Raw genomic sequence first — 24,387 nt, 5'->3', positions numbered from 1 at the left:
TCCTACTATTGTTGTAAGAATTACCATAAGACTTACCACTATTAGAAGGAAATGGCCTATAGTTGTTGTTACCAAAATTATTCCTATAAGCATTGTTGTTGAAATTATTATTTTTAATGAAGTTCACATCAACATGCTCTTCTTGAGCAACCAATGAAGCTAAAGGAACATTATTAGGATCAACATGAGATCTACCATTAACAAGCATAGACATAATAACATCAATCTTATCACTCAAGGAGGAGGTTTCTTCAACAGAATTTACCTTCTTACCTTGGGGAGTCCTTTAAGTGTGCCATTCAAAGTAGTTGATCATCATATCATCAAGAAGCTTTGTTGCAGCACCCAAAGTGATGGACATAAAAGTACCTCCAGCAGCTGAATCCAATAGGTTCCTTGAACAAAAATTTAATCCCGCATAAAAGGTTTGGATGATCATCCAAGTAGTTAGTCCATGGGTAGGGGCAATTCTTTACCAAAGATTTCATTCTCTCCCATGCTTGGGCAACATGTTCATTATCCAATTGCTTAAAATTCATAATGCTACTTCTCAAAGATATAATTTTAGCAGGAGGATATTATCTTCCAATGAAAGCATCTTTACATTTAGTCCATGAATCAATACTATTCTTAGGCAAAGATAGCAACCAATCTTTAGCTCTTCCTCTTAAGGAGAAAGGAAATAATTTCAGTTTTATAATATCCCCATCTACACCCTTATACTTTTGCATTTCACAAAGTTCAACAAAATTATTAAGATGGGCAGCAGCATCATTAGTACTAACACCAGAAAATTACTCTCTCATAACAAGATTTAGTAAAGCAGGTTTAATTTCATAAAATTCTGCTGTAGAAGCAGGTGGAGCAATAGGAGTGCATATGAAATCATTATTAATTATTGGTGCTAGTGAAGTCACACAACTTAGTGTTCTCAGGAGAATTCATTTTAGCAATAACGAAAATAAGTAAAGCAAAACCGAATTAAATAAAGTAAAACAAGTAACTAATTTTTTGTGTGTTTTTGATATAAAGAAAGCAAACAAGACAGAAAATAAAATAAAGCAAGACAATAAACAAAGTAAAGAGATTGGGTGTGAGAGACTCCCCTTGCAGCGTGTATTGATCTCCCCGGAAACGGCGCCAGAAAAAGTAGCCGTTGCCGTGGGAGTTAGCAATCTCTGTGGTGTAACTTTTTTTCTTCAGTTCCCCGGCAACGGAGCCAGAAAAAGTGTTTGATGGCGCGTGACGGGGCTTGATGGAGTGTTGATTCCTCCCCAGTAACGGCGCCAAAAAAGCTGCTGCTTGTGACGGTAAAGCACACGTCCGTTGGGAACCCCAAGAGGAAGGTATGATGCGTACAGCAGCTAGTTTTTCCTCAGTAAGAAACCAAGGTTATCGAACCAGTAGGAGATGAAGGCCACACGAAGGTTGTTGGTGAAGGAGTGTAGTGCGGCGCAACACCAGGGATTCCGGTGCCAACGTGGAACCTGCACAACACAATCAAAATACTTTGTCCCAACTTAACAGTGAGGTTGTCAATCTCACTGGCTTGCTGAAAACAAAGGATTAAACGTATGGTGTGGAGAATGATGTTTGCTTGCAAAGAACAACAGAGAACAATGATTGCAGTAGGTTGTATTTCAGATGTAAAAGAATGGACCGGGGTCCACAGTTCACTAGTGGTGTCTCTCCAATAAGATAAATAACATGTTGGGTGAACAAATTACAGTTGGGCAATTGACAAATAGAGAGGGCACAACAATGCACATACATATCATGATGACTACTAAGAGATTTACTTAGGGTATTACGACAAAGAACATAGACCGCCATCCAGCATGCATCTATGCCTAAAAAGTCCACCTTCGGGTTAGCATCCGCACCCCTTCCAGTATAAAGTTGCAAACAACAGACAATTGCATTAAGTACTGTGCGTAATGTAAACAATACAAATATCCTTAGACAAAGCATTGATGTTTTATCCCTAGTGGCAACAACACATCCACAACCTTAGAACTTTCTGTCACTGTCCCAGATTCAATGGAGGCATGAACCCACTATCTAGCATAAATACCCCCTCTTGGAGTTACAAGTATCAACTTGGCCAGAACCTCTACTAGCAACGGAGAGCATGCAAGATCATAAACAACACATATATGATAGATCGATAATCAACTTGACATAGTATTCCATATTCATCGGATCCCAAGAAACACAACATGTAGCATTACAATAAGATGATCTTGATCATGATAGGCAGCTCACAAGATCTAAACATGATGGCATAATAGGAGAACACAACCATCTAGCTACTGCTATGGACCCATAGTCCAAGGATGAACTACTCACGCATCAGTCCGGAGGCGGGCATGGTGATGTAGAGCCCTCCGGTGATGATTCCCCTCTCCGGCAGGGTGCCGGAGGAGATCTTCAGAACCCCCCGAGATGGGGTTGACGGCGGCGGTGTCTCTGGAACTTTTCTCGTATTTTGGCTCTCGGTACTAGGGTTTTCCGATACGAAGGAATATATAGGCGAAGAGGCAGCGTCGGGGGCGGCCTCCCCATACCTGGGCACGGCAGGGGGCCTGGCCGCGCCACCCTATGGGGTGGGCCCCCTGCTGGCCGCCTCCGACTCTTCTTCGATGTTCTGGAACCCTCCGTGGAAAATAGGGCCGTGGGCTTTTGTTTCGTCCAATTCCGAGAATATTTCCTGTGTAGGATTTCTGAAACCAAAAACAGCAGAAAACAGGAACTGGCGCTTCGACATCTTGTTAATAGTTTAGTACCGGAAAATGCATCAAAATGATATAAAGTATGAATAAAACATGTAGGTATTGTCATAAAACTAGCATGGAACATAAGAAATTATAGATAAGTTGGAGACGTATCAGAACGTTGTAAGTGGTGGGCCAGGGCCACCACACCCTGCCTAGGCACGACCAGGGGGTGGCCTGCGCCTAGGGGTGGTGTGGGCCCCTCTTGGCCCACCTCAGGCTCCCCTTCTGGCTTCCTCCGGCATCTGGCAAAATAGGAAATTTTTGGGTATTTTCTGGGAATTGCTGTTTTTCAGAAATATGGTATCTTGACGGTCCTTTTTCCAGCAGGATTCTGAATCCGACAGTTAATTCTCTAATAATCATCAAACATGCAAAAATAGATGAAATAACGTAAGTATCATTTCTAAATATGAAATATATCAATGAATAACAGGAAATTATGATATAAAATAGTGATGCAATTTGGACGTATCACCACCCAAGCTTAGACCTCGCCTGTCCCCAAGCGAAAACTGAACTTAGTCAACCAGACCACGGGTTTATGGAGTGAAGTGTCGATAAACAAAATACGGACAAGAAGCATCACACTTACCAATACACAAGTCATTATAGACATCAACTTCCTCTTATATAACTCAACTTGCAATGAGTAAGGGAGTCACTAATGGAGGTTCATTGCTAGAGAAAATCATAATTGGTGATGGAAAACTTTTGTTCTTGGTCAGAGAACAATTAACATATTGTACTTATCTTTCGAGCAGAGTCTTTATATTAGAGCTTACTAGCAAAAGAACCCGTGCGTTGCACCGGGAGAGAAACACAAAATGCAATGCTCTAACTGACACTGACAATCATTTTAAGTTTGTATCTTCAAATTGTGGGTCAAGAAATTGCCCCGCCCGAGCGTATTGGCGACTCCGTTAGGACCAGTGTTAGTTTGGTAACTTGATCAATTAATTTTGCAAATTGCCTCCTAAAAAAGTCCAAACAAAGTGAGGCCAGTGCGTTCATGCCGCCGAGGATGTCCTGTAGCAGGTCATTGCTGCAGAGTTTGGTAGATGATGGAGTCCGTGAGGAACGATGTTGAGCTTGGTGTTGGGCCGGTTCAGTTAACCATGTTAGTCAGTTTCAGTTATAATTTTTTTGATGAATGCGAAAGAGAAGATTGTAGGTGGGTGGCATATGGACCAAAAATGGCGGGCGACTTCTGAATTTTTATGTCGTGGATACAAGATACATACATCAGGCATCACATCCATCCTTCTGTATATTTTACTCCAGTTTGTAGGTTCCAGTCGAGAAGAAAAATGCAGCGAAGGGGAAGCAATGCAGGCACTGTCCGCCTGCATATGCAAGCTCGGCAACTTCAGTATTGAGCTCAGCGGCTTTGAGATTATCTACTTCACCAGCGAAGCCAATACCTTGGTAGTCGATTGGAGATAGGGCCGCTCAGCCGAAGTTGTTCTCGACAGCTCAGCGTGGTAAACAATTTCCTCACGTAGACGCCCAAGGTACGACGAGCCTGCTTGTTGATGTACATGGAGATATCCCACCTCATATTCCGCTCCGACCGCAGCAGGCACAGACCCAACCCACCCTTCCTACCGACGGAAGCATCAGAGCCCCAAACCACCTTCGCACGGGCGGCGCTCGAGAATTCCCCTGACAAAGCCTCGCGCGCCTCCCGGCGGCGGCCCAACAGAGGGCCCGATCGCGTGTCGCCCCGGTCGCCGGAAGGAGGCCCATGGCGACCCGGGTGATGCAGAGATTGCGTGAGACGGTCGCGGCCGCCGAATCCGTTAGGCCGACGCGTCGTCCTCATGCTCCTGCCGTCGCCTGGAACCGGCGGCGGCCCTGCAGCAGCCTAGTCTCCTATTGCAGGAAGGAAGCCTCTGGTGCCGCGAATGATATATGCAGGGGCTGCGCGAGATGGCCGTGGCCGCCGCCTTTGTTGTGCTGCCGCACCGTCCTCGAGATCCCGCCGTCCGCCAGGACCGCGCCGTCCTCAAGATCCTGCCGTTCGCCTGGAACCGGCGGCGGCTGCTACACCGTCCTCGAGCTCCCGCCGTCCGCCAGGACCGCGCCGTCCTCAAGATCCTACCGTTCGCCTGTGACCGATTGTTTTTTATTTTTATTTTGAGCAGAATCTGTAGATGATAGGTTTTTTTTTTTTTTTGAGAGACTATCTGTAGACGATAGGTAGCTTCCCAAGTTTTAATCTCTTGGCCCATAACCGGTATTCGATCAGATTGGCCCAGCCTCCGTGCGGGACGTTTTTTTTACGTCCGCGTGCGTGACCGATTTTCTTACTCCGTATATTTTCTTTCCGATCGTTCGACACACCGTTTTCTAGGAGGACGCACGCGTACGAACGACGGATCGAAATTTAATAGTAAAGATATTGCAGAAATCACATGCTCAATCATTACAGTCTCTTTACAATCATTGATAACTTTCAACGTTATATTCATTCAGATAAAAGCATTGTGCTACACAAGAAAGGCTAAAAGATATGATTGAATACATCAACACACATAAATGGTTGGATCACAACAACTCAAATTCTTGCTTGAGATAGAGGGGAATAGGTTTACTGACTCAACATAAAAGAAAAAGATAGGCCCTTCGTAGAGGGAAGCAAGATTACTTATGTGCTAGAGCTTTTTGTTTTAAATGAATCAGAGGTATGAAAATATAATTTTCAGAGTGGTGTATGTCTATGTCAACGAATGACATCAAATGATTTATCATCCTTTCATGTTTAATGGCTTCAAGAGCGGCTCCATAGAGAAAACAATAAAGTTCCTCTCCTCCTTTGTTTGAACAAGCTAAGTTCTGGATTTCTCAAGTACATAGTGTTAGGAGATTTTGATTATTGGTTCATTTTATATTTTAGTGGGTTGGGCACCCGCTTGCCTGCTCTTTTTGCAATATTAAGGACTAGCACATTATGCATGCTAGTCAAGGTGTGAAGCCAAAATAAACATGAAAGAGATAATAAAGCATCCAACGCTTCCTCATGAGCTAAAACAGGAGCACAAAATAGGTAATAACTTTTGAAGGTTTTAAAGGTAGCACACAAGAAAATTACTTTTGGAGTGGCGGTGAAATACCACATATAGGTAGATATGGTGGACACAAATGGCATGGGTTTTTGGTTCAAGGTTTGGATGCACGAGAAGAATTCCCTCTTAGTACATGTCTTTGGCTAGCAAGGCTAGGTAGCAAGCATAAGAGTTGAGTGAAACAAACAAATATACATGTGATAGAAAACAATCATGCAATCTTCCTTGAAAGTACAAATGATTTTAACTTAAGAATACTAAGCTTATGAGCCAACAAGAAAGAAAGAGGATGGAATAATGTATCTACATGTATTTCTCTCTTTTCTACTCAAGCCTCAAAGTATTGTTGCTACTGACCAATGCTAAGTGTACCAAGACCAACTAGAATTAATTAATTGATGTTCCCAAAGTGATACCAATACTAATCAACAAGATTAATTATATGACAGAAATAACAAACTAAAATAAGGTGTGCAGAAAGTAAATGATAAAAACTTCTCATTAATATTCCATAACGGCAGCTCAGACCAAGGGATACATAGATAATCAACTAAAGGAGAGCTACTTCCACACTGCAAACTATCCTATATGATAACTTCACTACTCATGATATGACTCTACTAAAAAGTAAAAAAGGTAAAAGATAATAGTGTGATACCGCGACACTCCCCCAAGCTTGGGACAAGCCAAGGGGATGCCAATACCAATGACGAATTACTCCTTCGGTGGTGGTGATGCGTCCCTGATTGGAGTAAGAAAGTTCTCCAGCATCCTGCGAAGCTTGTTGTTCTCCTCTCGAAGAATCTCCACCTCCTTCCTCAGAGCGCGATATTTATCACAAAACTCATAGGTGACTCGAATAGCTTCCTCTATTGCAGGGAAGGAACTGAGGTCTGGAACTGGTGGTATTGGTTGTAACAACCCAAAAATTTCAAAACAAACAAATTGAATTTTCCCTAGTTCCAAATTTTGGAACCAACAAAAACTTTTATTAAAATAAGATTGATACATATAGACCTTGTTTAAATCTTGTGTTTTGCCATGATGAGTGTTATTATGCTTATGTGCTAAACCCTAAAACCCCAAAGTGATCAAGTGAAGATCACCAATCAAATAAAATACAAGAAAAATAATTCAAATAAGAAAAACCTTAAACCCTAATCTTCTCCAAAATTCATTTTGGATATATTTTGAGAAACACAAAATAAAATAAAAGACCTATGGGGACATATAGCCCTAATAGGTAAATCTTGAACCCTATCTTTATTAATTATGCTAAATGGTGGTGAACCTTTGAGAACCCCACAAAACCCTAAACCTCACCCCTCTTCTCACCACCCTAGTTAAAATGAAATAAAAAGAGAATTAAATAAGAAATAGGTATATGTGCCTATGGCTATTTTTCTAAAATTTTACCCTAAGCCTTTCTACTTTGCTTAGAGGTTTGGAAAACCTTCATACACCTTACCTAGTACTTATCAAACCAAATCCAAGTGGTTTCCAAAGAAAATAAAAAGAAACTAAAAATGCCATAGAGGCATATGTAAGAAAAGTGCAAATTTGTGAATTTGAGAAGTTTGACCCTAAGACTTGTTGTGAATGGATGGATCACTTCCATATACCATTTCAACACTCAACAACATCAAATGGGCCAAGAACACTCAAATCAAAAATCAAATTAAACATATGCATAGAAGCATATGTGCCACATAGCCATTTCACCAAACTTTGACCTATGGTTTTAAACCTTGACCAAATGGTGTGAAACCATCTCTCAACCTAATATAACACTAAATTGACCCTAACCCATGCCCAAGTGAAGCAAGGTGAACCCTTTTCAAAAATAATAAAACTTAACACATCACCTCTTATGTGTTATGGCCATTTTGCAAATCTTTGACCAAGACCCTTTTAATTAGTTTCAATGGTTTGAATATGTTTCTAAACTAATAAGAATCACTTTAGAGTCAACAAAAGTCAAAACAAATGGAGAGAAATCAATTGGTGAGAAAATCCCATTTTCACTCAATTACACATAGAGCCAAATTTGCAAATCTTCAACCAAGGCCACCATTGCTTGATCTCTTGCTTATAGAATACTTATATATGATAAACAAACACATTTGCATCAAAGAAACAAGAATCAAATCAAAGGAAAATTTAAAACTCACATACATGTGATAATGGTCATATGTCACTTTTATATTTTCTTCCCCACTTTGCACCCCTGGTTTTGACTTTTCTTCAACCAAACTTGGTCAACTATGACCATGTCATCCAAGAACATGTCAAGGTCAACAACTTTCATGTTGACCATTAGGGTTGACTCTGCCTAGGTTGACCAGAATAGAGGAGGAAAGAGGAGACCTTGAAATAAAGAGAAGATCATCTCACTTTTGCCATTTTGCAATTCTTCACCAAATTGAACCCCACCACCACCATTCCATCTCTATGATTATATGAAGGAGATACCCCAAGGGAATTTCCAAAATTTTGAAACTTTTCTCTTTCGGGCATTTCATCAAACACCTTATAGGCAGGGTATATAATTGTGCCCATGCTGAAAATTGGAGAAGACCAAGTCCAAGCCTGAGCCCTCTCTGCATCCCTGGACCCCCCTCTCACCTCACCACACCTTTTCACCACTTGCCACCACCTCTCGTTGCTCGACATTGACCAAGGCTGGCCATGCCGTGGCATGGCAATGCCACCCTCATGCCATCCTCATCTCTGGCCCTCCCCAACGTGCACCAGCATGTCCCTGGTGTTCCCCACACTCCACTGCGTCGAATGGACACCAGCCCAGGTCGATTCATGCACCACAGTGACCAGGAGCGCGACGCCCAGACGCGCCCAGGGCGTGCACATGCGCGCCGGAACGCGCCTGGCGAGCGCCGCGGACACGCCTGGCCACGTCGTCGTGCCATCAGCTCGCGCCACCTCCGCCCTTGCTCGCTGCACCAAACGCGTCCTCACGTCACCCGCAGTCGCCCAGACATGGCCATTGGCCCGCGGGAACGCCGCAGGCGACGCCCACTCCGACGACCATCCGCCACTGCCTGAGAGCTCCCGTCAAGCTCACCGCCGCTGTAGTGCCTCGTTTTCACCACAATCACGCCTGGCGTGACCGCCATGACAACGCCAACACGCTCGCGTCATCGCCAGTCCCCGAGCTTCCCTGTAGACGCGTCGCCATGGTCGCCCCTCCACAGCACACCACGGCCACCTCCGCCAGCTATAAATAGCGCCCCTCAGCCCTCCCTCTCTTCAGACAAACTGCTCCCCTCTCCTCACTGATCCTTCTCCCCCATCCAATTCCACTCCACCTCGCCGGAGTAGCTCGAATCGCGAGCTCAAAGCCGCCGGAGCCCGCGGAAGCTCTGCGACGATTGGAGCCTCCCCAGCACGCGAAACTGCTACAGGCTGCTTCCCCTTCCTCGACAACGTCCTCTCCGCGCTTCGCCGACCCTCGCCGCGCCGCCGGTAAGCCGTCGACCCCCTGCCCGCATCGCCGGTGACCTCCCCTCTCGCCGGAGACGAAGCCGTCTCTGGTCCGTTCGATCTCCGTCTGATCGTGCGGTTTAGATCACGCGTACCGGTTCGGTGCTTTAAGACGGGCTGACAGCTGGGGCCCGCGCTGTCAGTCGGCCCGCTACGTGTGGAGCGTTAGCTGGGCCGGCCCAATTCAGTTCCCGCCCCCGTTTAAATTCAAACTAGTTTATTTCTTGTTCATTTAAATTACAATCTGGTGTTAACTTTGAAATTTAATAGATCCAAATCTACTGAGCCAATTTCAACAAATTTTATATATTTGGAAGGCTCATCAAAAACTCTATCCAATGCCACTGGATTCAAATCAAAATATGTTATAGAATTTGAATAGTAAAAATAACAAATCAGTAACTTTTCAAACTTCAATTAAATCTTAAAAATCAACCATAAACTATTTTGAGGTGGTTCCACCTCTCAAAAATCACATTTGATGTTGTCTAATTTATTATGTAATAAAATACTATAGTTGTTTCATATGATCTTGGGCTAAACTCAAATAATGGCTATCTGGCCATTACTAGCCCATTTAAATTATTGTCCAAATTTAAGATTTCAAATCTATGAGGTATAGCACCTCATTTAAATCATCTTCTCAAGTTGTAAGAAGTAGTGTGATAACCCTGGTTGCTTGGCCTCACTTTTGTTCACTTAATATTAAATATTGCCATAGTAGCATTAAAATTGTTCCAACAAATTATTAAATCCTATGGGAGTGTTTCTCTCATTTAAATCTTGTCATGAACAATTCAAAATGAGGTAGAGACTCTGGTCATTTAGGTCTCATATGAATTGTTGAGGATATTAAATCTTTACCATGTTAGGATTAAAAGGTATGAGGTGTTCACCTCATTTAAATCATTTTCTCCAATGATAAGTATGAAGAGGTTGACTTTGGTCAACCTAGGTCATATATTGTTCATGAGAGAAATTAAATCTTAATAAGATAATGAGAGGAAATTATTTCTCTAAGTAATTAAAAGTAACACCTCATTTAGTATGAGAGGAAATTATTTTCCTAAGTAAGAAAACAACACATTTACCCACTTAATAGTAATGAGTGATGCTAGTTTACATGTGTAAATTATATGAAGTGTTTCACTTCATTTAAATCTTGTCCCAAGTATTTTCATATGAAGTTTGAACCCCTGGTCAAATACTCTCACATGAAATACTTGGAGTTTTTAAATCATAATAGGCCTTATTAAATGGTATGAGGTATCCCTACCTCATTTAAATCATTTTCTCAAGTGATGATGATGAATGGTTGACTTGGGTCAACATAAATTCATGTGTGATGGTTTGAGAAATTAAATCTTAAAGAAGATTCAATGAGAGGAAATTATTCCTCAAGAACTATAAGGAAACTACCTCTTACATATAAAATGAGAGGAAATTATTCTTCCTCAAAGCAAGACCACCAATGCACCAAATTGTATTATTTGTGTGCATAGAATAGTTTGTGTGAATTTATGTGATGTTTGGAATAGCCAATGAATTGTTTGGTGATTGTATCCTCGTATTCGTTTATAGACGCTAGTACCGGGGACTATCAAGAAGAGGAGGTATTCTACCAAGAAGAAGGAGAAGAAGACCACTTTGATCAATACACCAACCAAGGCAAGCTAACATCCTTGCAAACCATATTATGGCCAGCAAATATTCTTGCAAGACTACCCAAGTGCAAAGCTCCACAAGAGCAAGGCACCATTACTTTTTACTTTATGCTTATAATCCTATTTCCCAGTTTTACTTTACAAGCTTTTGTTTTTGATTATTTATAACTTGCTTTTATAGTTAACTTTGGTCTAGAGATAGAATACTATAAGAGTATCAAACTTAGCCTAGAAAGCTATGAGCTAAGTTAGCACCCCTCATGACTAGTTGCTAGTGCTCAATATCAAAAGTGGCTACTCTAGTTGGGAACTTGTGTTTTGAAATGACTTTGAAAACCTTGGAATGATGAGTCATTCTATTGAAAGATTTTGAAGGTGAATGTGACTGGTGAATGACTTGGTGAATTTTACAAAAACTGATGGTTGGGTTTGGATGCGATACCTTTCCAATTTTGCAAGTACCCCCACAATACCTGATATGGGTAGGGCTTAACTAGAAGTTTATGTATCTTAGTATGGGTTCCCTCTAAACAAGCGTCATCGGGGTTATGCTGGAGGCTGCCTCTACAAAAGTGAAGTGATATGAAATGACGTGAATATGAGGTGAATGTCCGGCCCAAGCCCTGTGCAGTTCCCGGGTTAACAGTTGGTTTTCACCGGGAGGCCAAGCTCATGGGGAGAGATGCCTATACTAGGATATGTAAGTGAAAGGTTATGGTTGGTAGTCCGCACACGGAGTGTGGTAAATCAGGGCCAGTTAACCCTGACGGATTATTGCAAATGTTGTGGCACAAGTGTACGACCTCTGCAGAGTGTAGATCTATTCGAATAGCCGCGTCCACGGTTATGGACGGTTGGAAAGGCCATACTGTTCCGTCATCAGACCATTTTCAAAATGTGACATGTGAAGGGTGACTTGAGTTTTGAACTTGAAAGGTGAATGGTGAACTTGACTTTGAATCACAACTGAGTTGTGGGAATGACACTAATGTTCCCACTTGAGTTAGTTGAGCAAATGAAGGTTTTTGATTACGAAAGTGTTTATGAAATAAAACTGGCTTTATGCAAATGAAACTAGAGCTTAGCATCCCCTTCTATAGTTGATAGTGTTTACCTTAGTATTAGTTTGCGAGTACTTTAAAGTACTCATGGCTTTGTCCCTGGCTATTCAAATGGCCAGACTATGAAGAGGAGTACCAGAACCCGGAAGAAGGACAGCAGGACGTCTACGACAACTAGGATCACTCCTGACGTCAACAGTTGCCTGTGGAACAGATGGACCGTGACCACTACTACTACGCTACTTCGCTTCCGCTATGTGTTTTGTATTTGATCAATAGATCATCAGCTATTGTAATGAGACTGGATCATGTGATCCCTTATTGTAAGACAAGTACGATGTTGTAATAAATGATGTGTTGTGATATTAATCTATTATGTCTCGCAAAAACAATATTCCTGGGATTGCGATGAATGGCATAATAGGCATCTGGACTTAAAAATCCGGGTGTTGACAAGTTGGTATCAGAGCCATTGTTTGACCTTAGGAGACCCTAGTTAGAATGGACGTCTGAAAAACTTAGCTTCAAAACAAATGAATTGAATATTTATGAAAACTTATTCTCACTCTTATCCTTGAGATTCTTTTCAAAAAGAGAAATCCATGCTCTACTTTTCTTGATACCCCTAAATAAAACCTTGCACACTTGATCACTTTAGTTGAACTTACACCTACGCGAGAGAGCACTAGTGTGAGTTGTATCAGGATCCCCTTGTATCGTAGAGCGATGAATGGTTCTTCAAACCAACGGTGTGTTAGATTTGTAATGTATGATGCTTGGTATGAATGAAAAAGTGTTGTTGGTTTTTACCCCCGCAACACTACTCAAGTTTTCAATTTTATGAACTTTTAAACTTAACAAAACAAACCATAGAAAATTCCCTCTTATCTTATCATCTACATCCATGTTCAGATGGCCCCTCCCAATCGCACCAACGACGCGATGATGCAACTGCTGCAGACAATGATGGCAGACCGAGAAGTCGAAAGAGCTGAACGCCAAGCCAACCTTGCGGCACTGCAACAGATAGCTCAGAACAATCAAGGCCATCATGATCACCCAGGATCAAAGCTAAAGAACTTTCAGAACACCAACCCTCCAATATTTAACAAGACTAAAGAACCCCTAGATGCTGATGACTGGCTCCAGACCATGGAGAACAACCTCGAAGTTGCGCAAGTTGAAGCCGCAGAGAAAGTACTGTTTGCCACCCACTACCTGTCAGGACCTGCCAGAGCCTGGTGGACAAGTGCCCGTGCAATGAATGCGGGACAGATGATGACCTGGGAAGACTTCAAGCTGAAGTTCAGCAAATACCATGTGCCCCAAGGACTGATCAAGAAGATGAGAGACGAGTTCCGTGAACTCAAGCAAGGAAGAATGTCCGTGGTGGAATACCGCGACAGGTTTCTTACTCTGTCAAGGTACGCCCCGGATGAGACCGACACCAATGAGAAGCGAAAGGAAAGGTTTCTGAACGGACTGCACGACGAGATGCAAACTGTGTTAGTGAACATTCCGTTCGCTGACTTAGAAGCCCTTGTAGACTCAGCCATACAGATGGAAGGAAAGCTGCATCAGGCCAACGAGAACCGCAAGAGAAGAATGATGAACCAGAGTGGACCCCACCATAACCAGAAGTATCGAAATAACTCCTCTGGAGGATTCACCCCAAGATACAACAAGCCCCCTGCCCAGAATTATCGCCCCAACTACACCAACAACAACGGAGGACCCCCGAAGCACGGAGGGAACAACAACAACAACAACAACCGCCCCAACAACAGCAACAACAATGGAAACAACAACAACCCCAATACCGCCCCGAGGACTGGAAGCAATGCTACCCCCGTCAACCCCAAAGACAAGTCCACCGTCAACTGCTATGAATGTGGAGTTGTGGGTCACTACTCCAATGAGTGCCCCAAGAAGCTTGCCAGGATTGCCGCCAATACCGCAGCACCTGTTCAACAACAGCGCCGCTTTGCTGGAAGAAGGAACCAGAACAACAACAACGGACGTTTCTACCACATGATTGCCACTGAAGCTCAGGAAGCACCCCAGACAATGCCAAGTATGTCCTCCTGTTATTAAATGCTCAATCTCTTTTAGGAACCTAACTTTTCTTAAAATCTCGGGACGAGATTTGTTTAAGGGGGAAGGGTTTGTAACAACCCAAAAATTTCAAAACAAACAAATTGAATTTTCCCTAGTTCCAAATTTTGGAACCAACAAAAACTTTTATTAAAATAAGATTGATACATATAGACCTTGTTTAAATCTTGTGTTTTGCCATGATGAGTGTTATTATGCTTATGTGCTAAACCCTAAAACCCCAAAGTGATCAAGTGAAGATCACCAATCAAATAAAATACAAGAAAAATAATTCAAATAAGAAAAACCTTAAACCCTAATCTTCTCCAAAATTCATTTTGGATATATTTTGAGAAACACAAAATAAAATAAAAGACCTATGGGGACATATAGCCCTAATAGGTAAATCTTGAACCCTATCTTTATTAATTATGCTAAATGGTGGTGAACCTTTGAGAACCCCACAAAACCCTAAACCTCACCCCTCTTCTCACCACCCTAGTTAAAATGAAATAAAAAGAGAATTAAATAAGAAATAGGTATATGTGCCTATGGCTATTTTTCTAAAATTTTACCCTAAGCCTTTCTACTTTGCTTAGAGGTTTGGAAAACCTTCATACACCTTACCTAGTACTTATCAAACCAAATCCAAGTGGTTTCCAAAGAAAATAAAAAGAAACTAAAAATGCCATAGAGGCATATGTAAGAAAAGTGCAAATTTGTGAATTTGAGAAGTTTGACCCTAAGACTTGTTGTGAATGGATGGATCACTTCCATATACCATTTCAACACTCAACAACATCAAATGGGCCAAGAACACTCAAATCAAAAATCAAATTAAACATATGCATAGAAGCATATGTGCCACATAGCCATTTCACCAAACTTTGACCTATGGTTTTAAACCTTGACCAAATGGTGTGAAACCATCTCTCAACCTAATATAACACTAAATTGACCCTAACCCATGCCCAAGTGAAGCAAGGTGAACCCTTTTCAAAAATAATAAAACTTAACACATCACCTCTTATGTGTTATGGCCATTTTTGCAAATCTTTGACCAAGACCCTTTTAATTAGTTTCAATGGTTTGAATATGTTTCTAAACTAATAAGAATCACTTTAGAGTCAACAAAAGTCAAAACAAATGGAGAGAAATCAATTGGTGAGAAAATCCCATTTTCACTCAATTACACATAGAGCCAAATTTGCAAATCTTCAACCAAGGCCACCATTGCTTGATCTCTTGCTTATAGAATACTTATATATGATAAACAAACACATTTGCATCAAAGAAACAAGAATCAAATCAAAGGAAAATTTAAAACTCACATACATGTGATAATGGTCATATGTCACTTTTATATTTTCTTCCCCACTTTGCACCCCTGGTTTTGACTTTTCTTCAACCAAACTTGGTCAACTATGACCATGTCATCCAAGAACATGTCAAGGTCAACAACTTTCATGTTGACCATTAGGGTTGACTCTGCCTAGGTTGACCAGAATAGAGGAGGAAAGAGGAGACCTTGAAATAAAGAGAAGATCATCTCACTTTTGCCATTTTGCAATTCTTCACCAAATTGAACCCCACCACCACCATTCCATCTCTATGATTATATGAAGGAGATACCCCAAGGGAATTTCCAAAATTTTGAAACTTTTCTCTTTCGGGCATTTCATCAAACACCTTATAGGCAGGGTATATAATTGTGCCCATGCTGAAAATTGGAGAAGACCAAGTCCAAGCCTGAGCCCTCTCTGCATCCCTGGACCCCCCTCTCACCTCACCACACCTTTTCACCACTTGCCACCACCTCTGTTGCTCGACATTGACCAAGGCTGGCCATGCCGTGGCATGGCAATGCCACCCTCATGCCATCCTCATCTCTGGCCCTCCCCAACGTGCACCAGCATGTCCCTGGTGTTCCCCACACTCCACTGCGTCGAATGGACACCAGCCCAGGTCGATTCATGCACCACAGTGACCAGGAGCGCGACGCCCAGACGCGCCCAGGGCGTGCACATGCGCGCCGGAACGCGCTCGGCGAGCGCCGCGGACACGCCTGGCCACGTCGTCGTGCCATCAGCTCGCGCCACCTCCGCCCTTGCTCGCTGCACCAAACGCGTCCTCACGTCACCCGTAGCCGCCCGGACATGGCCATTGGCCCGCGGGAACGCCGCAGCGACGCCCACTCCGACGACCATCCGCCACTGCTTGCACGAGAGCTCCCGTCAAGCTCACCGCCGCTGTAGTGCCTCGTTTTCACCACAATCACGCTCGGCGTGACCGCCATGACAACGCCAACACGCTCGCGTCATCGCCGCCCCCGAGCTTCCTCAGACGCGTCGCCATGGTCGCCCCTCCACAGCACACCACGGCCACCTCCGCCAGCTATAAATAGCGCCCCTCAGCCCTCCCTCTCTTCAGACAAACTGCTCCCCTCTCCTCACTGATCCTTCTCCCCCATCCAATTCCACTCCACCTCGCCGGAGTAGCTCGAATCGCGAGCTCAAAGCCGCCGGAGCCCGCGGAAGCTTTGCGACGATTGGAGCCTCCCCAGCACGCGAAACTGCTACAGGCTGCTTCCCCTTCCTCGACAACGTCCTCTCCGCGCTTCGCCGACCCTCGCCGCGCCGCCGGTGGCCGTCGACCCCCTGCCCGCATCGCCGGTGACCTCCCCTCTCGCCGGAGACGAAGCCGTCTCTGGTCCGTTCGATCTCCGTCTGATCGTGCGGTTTAGATCACGCGTACCGGTTCGGTGCTTTAAGACGGGCTGACAGCTGGGGCCCGCGCTGTCAGTCGGCCCGCTACGTGTGGAGCGTTAGCTGGGCCGGCCCAATTCAGTTCCCGCCCCCGTTTAAATTCAAACTAGTTTATTTCTTGTTCATTTAAATTACAATCTGGTGTTAACTTTGAAATTTAATAGATCCAAATCTACTGAGCCAATTTCAACAAATTTTATATATTTGGAAGGCTCATCAAAAACTCTATCCAATGCCACTGGATTCAAATCAAAATATGTTATAGAATTTGAATAGTAAAAATAACAAATCAGTAACTTTTCAAACTTCAATTAAATCTTAAAAATCAACCATAAACTATTTTGAGGTGGTTCCACCTCTCAAAAATCACATTTGATGTTGTCTAATTTATTATGTAATAAAATACTATAGTTGTTTCATATGATCTTGGGCTAAACTCAAATAATGGCTATCTGGCCATTACTAGCCCATTTAAATTATTGTCCAAATTTAAGATTTCAAATCTATGAGGTATAGCACCTCATTTAAATCATCTTCTCAAGTTGTAAGAAGTAGTGTGATAACCCTGGTTGCTTGGCCTCACTTTTGTTCACTTAATATTAAATATTGCCATAGTAGCATTAAAATTGTTCCAACAAATTATTAAATCCTATGGGAGTGTTTCTCTCATTTAAATCTTGTCATGAACAATTCAAAATGAGGTAGAGACTCTGGTCATTTAGGTCTCATATGAATTGTTGAGGATATTAAATCTTTACCATGTTAGGATTAAAAGGTATGAGGTGTTCACCTCATTTAAATCATTTTCTCCAATGATAAGTATGAAGAGGTTGACTTTGGTCAACCTAGGTCATATATTGTTCATGAGAGAAATTAAATCTTAATAAGATAATGAGAGGAAATTATTTCTCTAAGTAATTAAAAGTAACACCTCATTTAGTATGAGAGGAAATTATTTTCCTAAGTAAGAAAACAACACATTTACCCACTTAATAGTAATGAGTGATGCTAGTTTACTTGTGTAAATTATATGAAGTGTTTCACTTCATTTAAATCTTGTCCCAAGTATTTTCATATGAAGTTTGAACCCCTGGTCAAATACTCTCACATGAAATACTTGGAGTTTTTAAATCATAATAGGCCTTATTAAATGGTATGAGGTATCCCTACCTCATTTAAATCATTTTCTCAAGTGATGATGATGAATGGTTGACTTGGGTCAACATAAATTCATGTGTGATGGTTTGAGAAATTAAATCTTAAAGAAGATTCAATGAGAGGAAATTATTCCTCAAGAACTATAAGGAAACTACCTCTTACATATAAAATGAGAGGAAATTATTCTTCCTCAAAGCAAGACCACCAATGCACCAAATTGTATTATTTGTGTGCATAGAATAGTTTGTGTGAATTTATGTGATGTTTGGAATAGCCAATGAATTGTTTGGTGATTGTATCCTCGTATTCGTTTATAGACGCTAGTACCGGGGACTATCAAGAAGAGGAGGTATTCTACCAAGAAGAAGGAGAAGAAGACCACTTTGATCAATACACCAACCAAGGCAAGCTAACATCCTTGCAAACCATATTATGGCCAGCAAATATTCTTGCAAGACTACCCAAGTGCAAAGCTCCACAAGAGCAAGGCACCATTACTTTTTACTTTATGCTTATAATCCTATTTCCCAGTTTTACTTTACAAGCTTTTGTTTTTGATTATTTATAACTTGCTTTTATAGTTAACTTTGGTCTAGAGATAGAATACTATAAGAGTATCAAACTTAGCCTAGAAAGCTATGAGCTAAGTTAGCACCCCTCATGACTAGTTGCTAGTGCTCAATATCAAAAGTGGCTACTCTAGTTGGGAACTTGTGTTTTGAAATGACTTTGAAAACCTTGGAATGATGAGTCATTCTATTGAAAGATTTTGAAGGTGAATGTGACTGGTGAATGACTTGGTGAATTTTACAAAAACTGATGGTTGGGTTTGGATGCGATACCTTTCCAATTTTGCAAGTACCCCCACAATACCTGATATGGGTAGGGCTTAACTAGAAGTTTATGTATCTTAGTATGGGTTCCCTCTAAACAAGCGTCATCGGGGTTATGCTGGAGGCTGCCTCTACAAAAGTGAAGTGATATGAAATGACGTGAATATGAGGTGAATGTCCGGCCCAAGCCACTGTGCGGTTCCGGGTTAACAGTTGGTTTTCACCGGGAGGCCAAGCTCATGGGGAGAGATGCCTATACTAGGATATGTAAGTGAAAGGTTATGGTTGGTAGTCCGCACACGGAGTGTGGTAAATCAGGGCCAGTTAACCCTGACGGATTATTGCAAATGTTGTGGCACAAGTGTACGACCTCTGCAGAGTGTAGATCTATTCGAATAGCCGCGTCCACGGTTATGGACGGTTGGAAAGGCCATACTGTTCCGTCATCAGACCATTTTCAAAATGTGACATGTGAAGGGTGACTTGAGTTTTGAACTTGAAAGGTGAATGGTGAACTTGACTTTGAATCACAACTGAGTTGTGGGAATGACACTAATGTTCCCACTTGAGTTAGTTGAGCAAATGAAGGTTTTTGATTACGAAAGTGTTTATGAAATAAAACTGGCTTTATGCAAATGAAACTAGAGCTTAGCATCCCCTTCTATAGTTGATAGTGTTTACCTTAGTATTAGTTTGCGAGTACTTTAAAGTACTCATGGCTTTGTCCCTGGCTATTCAAATGGCCAGACTATGAAGAGGAGTACCAGAACCCGGAAGAAGGACAGCAGGACGTCTACGACAACTAGGATCACTCCTGACGTCAACAGTTGCCTGTGGAACAGATGGACCGTGACCACTACTACTACGCTACTTCGCTTCCGCTATGTGTTTTGTATTTGATCAATAGATCATCAGCTATTGTAATGAGACTGGATCATGTGATCCCTTATTGTAAGACAAGTACGATGTTGTAATAAATGATGTGTTGTGATATTAATCTATTATGTCTCGCAAAAACAATATTCCTGGGATTGCGATGAATGGCATAATAGGCATCTGGACTTAAAAATCCGGGTGTTGACATTGGTCCCTGCATATTATCAGAAAAAGCGCGTCCAACGTTAATTGATCCTACAAGGTTAGGTTTTCTTGCCCTTGATTCTGCAGCAATTTGTCCATCTTTGCTTGATGATATCTCCTTTACATCCTCCATCCATCCAACAAAGGTCCCCTGATCAAGATCACGGGGGAGCTCGCGCCTGCGTCGCAGCTCGTAATCCTCTGAAGATGAACCACAAGATGACATTTGGACAGAAACAGATCAAAACGAAAACACGATGAGAAAAATATATACGAACCTCGGGGGATCCGGGGGATTATATAGTAGAAAGTTTTACAACAAAAGGAAGGTACAGGGCGAAACCGGGTCGGAGAGGAGCTCTGGGGCTCCCACACCAGTCCTAGGCGCGACCTGGGGCTGGCCCGCGCCTAGGGGTGGTTGATACGTCTCCGACGTATCGATAATTTCTTGTGTTCCATGCCACATTATTGATGATATCTACATGTTTTATGCACACTTTATGTCATATTCGTGCATTTTCTGGAACTAACCTATTAACAAGATGCCGAAGAGCCAGTTGCTGTTTTCTGCTGTTTTTGGTTTCAGAAATCCTAGTAACGAAATATTCTCGGAATTGGACGAAATCAACGCCTAGGGTCCTATTTTGCCACGAAGCTTCCAGAAGACCGAAGGAGAGTCGAAGTGGGGCCACGAGGTGGCGAAACACCAGGGCGGCGCGGCCCAGGCCCTGGCCGCGCCGACCTATGGTGTGGGCCCCTCGTGCCGCCTCTTTACCTGCCCTTCCGCCTACAAATAGCCTCCGTCGCGAAACCCCCAGTACCGAGAGCCACGATACGGAAAACCTTACTGAGACGCCGCCGCCGCCAATCCCATCTCGGGGGATTCTGGAGATCTCCTCCGGCACCCTGCCGGAGAGGGGATTCATCTCCCGGAGGACTCTTCACCGCCATGGTCGCCTCCGGAGTGATGAGTGAGTAGTTCACCCCTGGACTATGGGTCCATAGCAGTAGCTAGATGGTTGTCTTCTCCTCATTGTGCTTCATTGTTGGATCTTGTGAGCTGCCTAACATGATCAAGATCATCTATCTGTAATACTATATGTTGTGTTTGTCGGGATCCGATGGATAGAGAATACTATGTTATGTTAATTATCAAGTTATTACCTATGTGTTGTTTATGATCTTGCATGCTCTCCGTTATTAGTAGAGGCTCTGGCCAAGTTTTTGCTCTTAACTCCAAGAGGGAGTATTTATGCTCGATAGTGGGTTCATGCCTCCATTGAATCTGGGACAGTGACAGAAAGTTCTAAGGTTGTGGATGTGCTGTTGCCACTAGGGATAAAACATTGATGCTATGTCTAAGGATGTAGTTATTGATTACATTATGCACCATACTTAATGCAATTGTCTGTTGTTTTGCAACTTAATACTGGAAGGGGTTCGGATGATAACCTGAAGGTGGACTTTTTAGGCATAGATGCATGCTGGATAGCGGTCTATGTACTTTGTCGTAATGCCCAATTAAATCTCACTATATTTATCATGTCATGTATGTGCATTGTTATGCCCTCTCTATTTGTCAATTGCCCGACTGTAATTTGTTCACCCAACATGCTTTTATCTTATGGGAGAGACACCTCTAGTGAACTGTGGACCCCGGTCCTATTCTTTACATCGCATACAATCTACTGCAATACTTGTTTTACTGCTTTCTGCAAACAATCATATTCCACACAATACGGTTAATCCTTTGTTACAGCAAGCCGGTGAGATTGACAACCTCACTGTTTCGTTGGGGCAAAGTACTTTGGTTGTGTTGTGCAGGTTCCACGTTGGCGCCGGAATCTCTAGTGTTGCGCCGCACTACATCCCGCCGCCATCAACCTTCAACGTGCTTCTTGACTCCTACTGGTTCGATTAAACCTTGGTTTCTTACTGAGGGAAACTTGCCGCTGTGCGCATCACACCTTCCTCTTGGGGTTCCCAACGGACGTGTCAACTACACGCATCAAGCAAATTTCTGGCGCCATTGCCGGGGAAATCAAGACACGCTGCAAGGGGAGTCTCCACTTCCCAATCTCTTTACTTTGTTTTAGTCTTGCTTTATTTTATTTACTACTTTGTTTGCTGCATTATATCAAAACACAAAAAAATTAGTTGCTAGCTTTACTTTATTTACTGTCTTGCACTCTATATCAAAAACACAAAAAAAAATTAGTTACTTGCATTTACTTTACTTGATTCATCATGTTTCCTTTTAATTTTACCATAAAAGACATACCGGTAGGACGTGGGTCTATAGTTGGGAGAAATAATATAGAAGAATTTTTCAATCATGTTAGTACCGTTGAAGATTTTGAAGATAGACACTTGGTAGAACTTGCTCCTACTTATGAAATTGCTGCTGCTGCTTTAGTTCGCATGATGGAAACTAAATTTGTTAATCTCAATCCTATAATCCAACACATGTTTCTTACACTCGGTGATATGGAAGAAGGGGAAAAGAAAGATTTTGTTTTAGAAACCCTTCTTAGAGAATTTGGTGGTATAGCAAGAGAAGCTAGAAAGGTCTTTAGTAAATATAAGATGCTTGGTTCTTATACCAATTTTGTTAGTATCCTTGAAAAGATGGACATGGAGAGAGTAAGGTACACTAATAACATTAATGATGGTGGGGAGATCAAAGCACCAATACCATGTAAGCTCCTAGCAATGAATGAAGCGTTAGAAAATAACTATGCTTGGCTTGTTCCTGAAAATTTGTTTGATGAGAGTAGCAAGCCCAAGACTAATGAAAAGGGAGCCGCTGAAACTTATGTATCCAATATACTATGCATGGTTGAGAAAACTCCAAACCCCGTTGAAGATTCACCGTCTCTCGATAATACTTGATTTACACTTTCTGCGCCTAGCTGAAAGGCGTTAAAGAAAAGCGCTTATGGGAGACAACCCATGTTTTTACTATAGTATTTTTGTTTTATATTGAGTCTTGTAAGTTGTTTACTACTGTAGCAACCTCTCCTTATCTTAGTTTTGTGTTTTGTTGTGCCAAGTAAAGTCTTTGATAGTAAAGTGAATACTAGATTTGGATTACTGCGCAGAAACAGATTTCTTTGCTGTCACGAATCTGGGCCTAATTCTCTGTAGGTAACTCAGAAAATTATTCCAATTTACGTGAGTGATCCTCAAATATGTACGCAACTTTCATTCAATTTGGGCATTTTCATTTGAGCAAGTCTGGTGCCATTTTAAAATTCGTCTTTACGAACTGTTCTGTTTTGACAGATTCTGCCTTTTATTTCGCATTGCCTCTTTTGCTATGTTGGATGAATTTCTTTGATCCATTAATATCCAGTAGCTTTATGCAATGTCCAGAAGTGTTAAGAATGATTGTGTCACCTCTGAACATGTTAATTTTTATTGTCCACTAACCCTCTAATGAGTTGTTTCGAGTTTGGTGTGGAGGAAGTTTTCAAGGATCAAGAGAGGAGTATGATGCAATATGATCAAGGAGAGTGAAAGCTCTAAGCTTGGGGATGCCCCGGTGGTTCACCCCTGCATATTCTAAGAAGACTCAAGCGTCTAAGCTTGGGGATGCCTGGGCATCCCCTTCTTCATCGACAACATTATCAGGTTCCTCCCCTGAAACTATATTTTTATTCCGTCACATCTTATGTGCTTTGCTTGGAGCGTCGGTTTGTTTTTGTTTTTGTTTTTGCTTGAATAAATGGATCCTAGCATTCACTGTATGGGAGAGAGACACGCTCCGCTGTTGCATATGGACAAGTATGTCCTTAGGCTTTACTCATAGTATTCATGGCGAAGTTTCTTCTTCGTTAAATTGTTATATGGTTGGAATTGGAAAATGATACATGTAGTAATTGCTATAAATGTCTTGGGTAATGTGATACTTGGCAATTGTTGTGCTCATGTTTAAGCTCTTGCATCATATACTTTGCACCCATTAACGAAGAAACACCTAGAGCTTGCTAATTTGGTTTGCATATTTGGTCTCTCTAAAAGTCTAGATAATTTCTAGTATTGAGTTTTGAACAACAAGGAAGACGGTGTAGAGTCTTATAATGTTTACAATATGTCTTTTATGTGAGTTTTGCTGCACCGGTTCATCCTTGTGTTTGTTTCAAATAACCTTGCTAGCCTAAACCTTGTATCGAGAGGGAATACTTCTCATGCATCCAAAATCCTTGAGCCAACCACTATGCCATTTGTGTCCACCATATCTACCTACTACATGGTATTTCTCCGCCATTCCAAAGTAAATTGCTTGAGTGCTACCTTTAAAATTCCATCATTCGCCTTTGCAATATATAGCTCATGGGACAAATAGCTTAAAAACTATTGTGGTATTGAATATGTACTTATGCACTT

The sequence above is a fragment of the Lolium perenne genome, chromosome 4, assembly GCF_019359855.2.
Source record: "Lolium perenne isolate Kyuss_39 chromosome 4, Kyuss_2.0, whole genome shotgun sequence".
Lineage (NCBI taxonomy): Eukaryota > Viridiplantae > Streptophyta > Magnoliopsida > Poales > Poaceae > Lolium > Lolium perenne.
The sequence above is the reverse complement of the archived record's forward strand: the minus strand, read 5'-3'. Positions refer to the sequence as shown.